At 54.8% G+C, this 6783-nt stretch overlaps 1 pseudogene across 1 annotated transcript in view; it reads right to left on the bottom strand.

Annotated features, from left to right (window-relative positions):
- LOC103249217 overlaps positions 1 to 416 on the bottom strand; it is a 1521-nt pseudogene extending 1105 nt beyond the window's left edge. The window contains exon 1 of the transcript XR_002481363.1: positions 1 to 416. This exon is cut by the window's left edge and continues 1105 nt beyond it. The product of XR_002481363.1 is annotated as a zinc finger protein 710 pseudogene (transcript).
- Positions 417 to 6783: the final 6367 nt, after the last annotated feature.

Raw genomic sequence — 6783 nt, 5'->3', positions numbered from 1 at the left:
TGTCGTCGCCAGGCACAGAAACCTCATAGACCTCCTGCTCCTCCTCCTCCACCTTCTCGAACTTGACCTTGGGCACCAGCCGCACAGGGGGCCGCGTCTTCCGCCGGGTGTGCTTCTCAAAGGCCGCCTCCACTTCTAGCACCTCCTCTTCCGCCGGCTCCTCCAAGGCTCGCCCGTTGCAGGCCAGCTGGTAGACGTCAGGGCCTGGTGGCCCGGGCTCCCCCATGGCTGCCCCGGACAGCTCCGGCCCCAGGTCCGGGTAGAAGGCCTCAGCGCTTATGGTGGCTCCAAAGAGCTCATTTTCCGAGACCAGGCCCAGCACGGCGGCCTGAGCCAAGGACAGCACCACCACGGCGTCCGTCTGTGTCCCTGAGTCCATGAAGCCCTCCATCCCGTGGCGGCTGGCTAGGAGGGCATCGCTGTGGGAGGAAAAGGAGACATTACTATCGCTGGCTCAGTGCTGCATAGACAGACAGTGGGCACAATTCAGCCCAGAGAGGGGCTCGGCTAATTTTGGGTGTGTCTGGGCCGGATGTCTCTCTACTCCTGTCTGGAGAACAGGACACACTTGTAAATACAGGGAGCAGTGATACCCTCTGTGTATCTAACCATCTCCTCCATCTTCCTGTGGGATTCTGGGTAAGCCCTACCCCCTTGCTGGCCTCAGTCTTCCCATCTGTAAAACAGGGAGGCTGGATTTCTCGGTGGTTCTCAAACCGTGTTCTGCAGGTCCTTCAAGAATTCCTTAAAAATCTCACTCAAAAATGTAATACATTTTTAACTATTTAATTTTTTTGGAATATATTTAATCTATTTTTAATGTTCTTTTTTCATACAACGTATGACTCACTCAATTTAAAAAAAATATTAGATTATTTTAAAAACTGATTTTTAAGAAGCCCACTTCTCACATGTAATGTGCACCTCATTCCGGCATCCCCAACATCCCCACTGGCTCTGTCGCCAAAGTAATTAATTTTGCACAGACCTTGAGACTGTATGATGAGGTGTTAACTGTCATTAGTTGTAATGACTTGGCTTATGAATGAGGAGATACTTTTCAAAGTTGAATTGAATTATGGTAGCAATGTGTAGTACGATGTTCACCCAACCGTGCTTCCGCCATTTTCTTTGACTGTCCTGTCGCATGGTGACGGTAGCATTCATTTGATTAACACCATCTTTTGAGCGAGCATCATACTTAAAATGTGTATATTTTTGGCACCCCCGTATATATGTACATGGCAAAAACAAAGCAACATACAAAAATAAATTAGGTGCTGAGGCTGATCTGAGATGCTGGCTACCATCCATCAGTCCTGATGCTAAATGTCTGTTTCTATCACAACAGATTATTGTTTCTCTTGATTAGCTAGCTACAAGTCATACATTTAAACAATTTATACAGATAAAAATATCACTCCTATTTGCAAGCCTAACCACAAGTTGTACCCCACATTTAAAAAATAAAAATAATCCCTCTTATCTGATTTATACTTTGGAGTTCCATGTCAGCTCTGATTTGAAAGAAGGGTTCTTGACAGCTAACATGCTGGACACCATTGTTTGAACTGAAGATGCAACCTGACTCTCAGGTTCACGTTCATGGTCTCTTCTAAAGCCAACACACCCACCTGCCCTGGTGCAAACCCAAGCATAGTGACTTCCTCCCTTCCTGGGGGCGGTTGTCGCGTTAGTTGGGACCAGCTCCCTGCACACTCTGTGTAGCCTGGCCTCTGCACACACAGGCCCTCCCGGGACGCCTTTTCCCCAACGAGGCTGGCTCCTGCTCCTTTCACCAGCCCCAGGCATCCCTCGAGGTCCACCTGCTGCTGGGGCCTTCTCAGCTCTCCCGGCCTGCCCTGGTGCCCTCTCACGGCTTCCCCAGGACCATGGTGCACCAAGCAGCGTGCCTGTGAGTGTGTGACAGCCTCTCCTGGGGCCTCAAACACTCATGTCCAAACCCCTTGCCCCGGGTGGCTCAGTGCCTGGAAGGGGGACAGCATTACCAGGGTGACTCCTGCCTGCCTTGCCTGCTGCCCTCCCATGGCTCCCGACTGACTGACCACCAGCTTCTGCTGGGACTGGGGCCGGGGCCAGGCACAGGCCGGTGGCCCTTCCTCAGGAAACTGGCTCTGGCCTGGCGTCCTCCTCCCCCAGCACCCAGTGGAGTTTCCCTTTCCTGAGGCTGGCTAAAAATACCCCAGACAGGAATTCAGCCTCCTTGAAATGGACACTAAAGATTAAACTATTAAGCTCAGAGTGGGGCTCTTGTGGAAGGAATCAGATAGGAGGAAACATCTGACGAGGGTCAGGGTCTCTGGAACAGCCTGGAGGGGCTAAGTATGCTTCCAAATCACACCCCATCCCCATGTCCAGCTGCTGGAAAGTAAACTCTGAGAGGAGATGGGCAGCTTGACCTCAAGTCCTAGCCTGGCCACTTACAAGTGACTAAGCAAAGCACTTCAAAGTCACTTCTGTGCCTCAGTTTCCCCATCTAAAAATGGGAGGAAGTCAGGTGTGGTGGCTCACACCTGTCCATCCCAGCACTTTGGGAGATTGAGGCGAGAGGACTACCTGAGCCCAGGGTTTCCAGATCAGCTTGGGAAACTTGGCGAGACCTCGTCTCTACAATAAATAAAAAAATTAGCCAGGCATTGTGGTGTGCGCCTGTAGTCCCATATACTCAGAAGGCTGAGGTGGAAGGATCGTCTGAGCTCAGCAGGTTGAGGCAGAGGTAGCTGTGATTGTGCCACTGCACTCTAGCCTGGGCGATAGAGTGAGACTCCAGCTCAAATATTAATAACAATAAAATAAAAAATAGAATGAAAACACCTACCCGTGGAAGGGTTGTGAGAGGGGCTCAGTTCATCAGACCCTAACTGGGTGTAAAGGATCACTGTGATCTATCTGACCAGATCTCTAGGGGAAGTGTTTTCTGAAAAAAAGCCACAGAGCTGAGAGACTTTCCCTTCTCGGACTCCAAAGTCAGCATAGCTTAAATGATTCTGAGGACAAGCTCTGGGGACTAAGAACTTATTCATTCATTTGTGCAACAAATATTTGTTAAAGTCCTGCTAGGGTACTGTTTGTGCTTGGCGATAGCACAGTGAATGGGGCAGGGTCCCTGTTCCCTTGGGCCATGGGGTAGGGTCCCTGTCCCCTTGGGCCCACAGAGGAGACCCACTGTGCCCACCGCAGCCGTCGGGTTTTCAGAGGCGGCTGGGAGTGTGGCTGGCTCCCACCACAGCAGCCTGACGCAGCACCCAACAGCAGCCCTCCTGTCTGCTGTGGGTTTGAGCAAACAATGCACTCAGCATTTTTTCTAGACTTCCCCAAAGGCAGGACCAGCAACCGGAGGAACTGATCATCGGTGATGAAGCCTGAGCATCACACTTGGCCTTGGATGCTGAGTTCAAGTCCAGATTTGCTGTCTACCGGCTGTGTGACCTCCTCCGAGTCCTATCTCTGGAGAGAAGAAAGAGATCTTAACTCGTGGGGTGGAGAGGGGACAGGAGGAGGATGTCTGTGTTAACTCCCTCCTCTCTCCTCTGCAGCCCCAGTACTGGGCACCACGCCCCTCCTGGCAACCTCCAGGGCATGGGCACAAAGACACAAGTGACACTATTCTAGAGGCAGAAAGGGCACAAGTGCCAGCCAACATCTGCCGTGGGAGCAGGGCACAGGTCTGGTGCGGTTCCCTACGGAGAGGGCAACCACATAACTGACTGTCCACCCTGGGCCACTTCCACAAGGGGCCACTTCCCAGGGTCACACCAAGACACTAGATGCACATGAAGTCATCCAGGCTCAGCCAGGCATGCCCTTCCTACATGAACATGAAGGTGGTTTTGACTTAAGATGGCGCATCTGTGTCAGAAGCCTGTACCTGGCTGTAGAAAGGGCCTGGCCCCGAGGCCTGGCTCTTGAGGGGCTGGTGCCCAAGCGGGACCGGGCGGGGTCATGGAGAGGTGCCAAAGCTACACACACACACACACGGCGGAAGGGCTACGGCTTCTTGTTATTGAATACTCGCCAGGTCCCAGGTGAGCCATTTAAAACAACCCTATGGGGGTGGGGTGGCGTGCTCCCCACTTCACACCCCAGGAAACCGGGCCCAAGTCACATGGAGGGCAGAGCTGGGTCTGTACCTGGGCCTGTCTGGCCCCATGGCTGGGCCCCATCTGGGCTCCATGTCTCCATCTCTGCCCCTGTAGCTGTGCAGCCCAGGAGGTCACGTCTGAGCCCTGCCTTCTCGGCTTTCAGGGGCTGCCCTGGGACACTAGAGGCCAGCAGAGGCGCCTGGGTGAGGCCTGGGAAAACTGCAACATGCAGGTTCAGGCCTCTTCCTGGCTGGCTGATCCAGGGTCCCAGGCAACTTGGGGGAACTGCCAGAGCACCTCCTGGGGTCTATACTTGTGTTGTAAACCTCCACCAAGCCATGGCCCACCGGGCCATGGAGGCCTCTGCCTTCTTTAACACTGGACTGGACACTCGACTGAGCAGAATACACACCGACCTGTAAGTGCCTGTTTAATGGGGCTGGGCTGGGCCCTGTGTCCCTGCCACCCACAGCCCCAGGCTGGCTAACCCTGCACGGGTGTGCGTGCATGTGTGCATGTGCAAAGGCGCTCTGTTGAGACAGGGAATCTAATTTACCTGCATCTCGCACATGAGTTCCGCCTGTCTATCATCCACAGAAACGAGGAGTGGGGAGCCAGGGACCCCACATCCCCCCACTCCGGTCCATCTCACAGGCCACAGCCCTTCTGCGTGTGCCCTGGCACAGGCTACCCTGGCAGGAGGAGAGCCTGCCAGGTGTGCATCACCTGTGTGCCAGGGCGGCCTCCCCACCCACCTAAGGCCCCTCTGCCACCCTCCCTAGCCTCCATGTGGCACCTCCCTTCTCAGGGCAAGGCCCCTCCCCACCACTTGTGCTGAGGACACAGAACAAAAGCTCTCCTCACTGTCCAGGAGAAAGGGGGAGTTTGGACTGCCCTGGCTAGTGAGGTGAGAGGGACCCACTGGTCGGGACACAGCTCAGCCTCCTCGAGGTCACCCTCTGTCCCCAGCGTGGGGAGAAAGTAAATGTTAAAGCAGCCAAATGAAGAGATAGATTAGCTGTCTGACTGTAGTTGTGAGTGGGGGAAGGGAGGCCATTTCAGAGAGAGAGAGAGAGAGAGAGAGAGAGAGGAACTGAAGAGGCTGGGAAGGGAGGGCAGAGGAGGAGCCTGAGTGAGGAGGAGGGAGAGAGAGAAAGAGGCTGTGGAGGCCAAGAAACAAAGGCAGGGGAGGGGAGGAGAAGAGCGGAGGGGGAGGGGCATGCTGTGACATGAAGCCCAGGGCTGCCCTATTTCCCAGGGCTTGCTCAGCACCACCCCCTCCTGGGCCAGAGGGCCAGGCCAGCCCCAGGGGAGGGAACAAAGTCTCATCCTCTGGGGCCCAGCAGGGAACTTTCCCCACCCAAGCAGGGATCCAGGCCCCAGAGTTCTGGACTCTCGCACCATTATTGCATCTAGTGCTTTGGCCCTTGTCCACCGCACTGTGGTTCCTGTAAACATAGGGCAAGGCACCTGACCTCTCCAAGTGTCTTCATTTCCTCATCTGCAAAATGGGCATAAGCACCTATCTGGAACCCGGAGGGCGGGTGAACCCTAGGCCTACCTGCCTGTCACCAGAGTCCCCTCCCCAAGATGTGGCAGCACCTCCTCTCATCCCACACTGCACACACTGCTCTAAGCAAGCGTTCCTTTCTTCTCAGGGACCCTCATCACACACCGTTGCTCAGGGAGCAGGAGAGGGTTGGGCAGGATCGGGGGGCTAGTGTGCCTTGGGATATAGATGATGGGGCAGAGAGGGGTGAAGGCACCCATGGCCTGGTATGGCTTGGCACTGGCAGGACAGGAGCTATTTTAAGGAAGAGCCAACAGGACTTGGTGACCACCTGGGTATCTTTTGACTACCCACCACCAGGAAGATCTCAAAACTGAAGAGACGTGCTCTAGGGCTTCTACCAGCCCCGGCTTGGGCTTTCGTCAAGCGCCTGCGACTGATGCAACTTGATGACTATTTCCTGAGGGCCCAGAAGGTCCCCATTTCCCAGCACAGTCTCAGCAGCGTCCTGAGCTTGTGCTGGAATGATCTGTTTGCCCTTGGCCCCTTCACCTTGGCCTTGATCACCAGGTCACTCAGAGCTGTGGTCTCAAGTCCTGCATCAGAACCACTGACTCCGGGCTCATTGGCTGAGCACCCAGCAGAGGCTTGGTACTGTTCTTGGTCTTGGGGACACAGCAGGGAGCACATTAAAGTTCTCACCCTTGGGCGCTGAGCTGGTGGGGAGGGGAGCTCAGTCAACAGCTGAAGCACCAGGGTCTCTGGGAGGCAGGTGGTGCAGCACTGGGTGGGGCGAGAGTAGAACCCGGGCTGGTAACCCAGGGAGTTCAGAACCCATCAGAGCAACAGAGCAGGGAAGAGGGGCCCTCACTCCTTGGTCTGGCATTCAAACCCTCCAGAATGTGGCTCTGGGCCCTTTGCCCCTGGGAGCCCAGGCCCCCAAGGGCTGGAGAGACTGAACCCGGAGAGAAGCAGGCCAGGGCGCGAAGAGGAAGTTCCAGACATGTATGCATCTGTAAAAATGCACGGGGACTTCACCTCACAGTGAAACTAGCCTCTTTGTTTCCCTTGTTGTCCTCTGAAAGGTAAACTCTGCTCACATCCCCAGAAAGGAAGAGGAAGCGAAAGCTGGGAGGTTTGTGCAAGCCCCAGCACAGCAGTCTCACTTCT

The sequence above is a fragment of the Carlito syrichta genome, unplaced genomic scaffold, assembly GCF_000164805.1.
Source record: "Carlito syrichta isolate Samal-C Ts95f unplaced genomic scaffold, Tarsius_syrichta-2.0.1 Scaffold117986, whole genome shotgun sequence".
Lineage (NCBI taxonomy): Eukaryota > Metazoa > Chordata > Mammalia > Primates > Tarsiidae > Carlito > Carlito syrichta.
The sequence above is the reverse complement of the archived record's forward strand: the minus strand, read 5'-3'. Positions and strand labels throughout refer to the sequence as shown.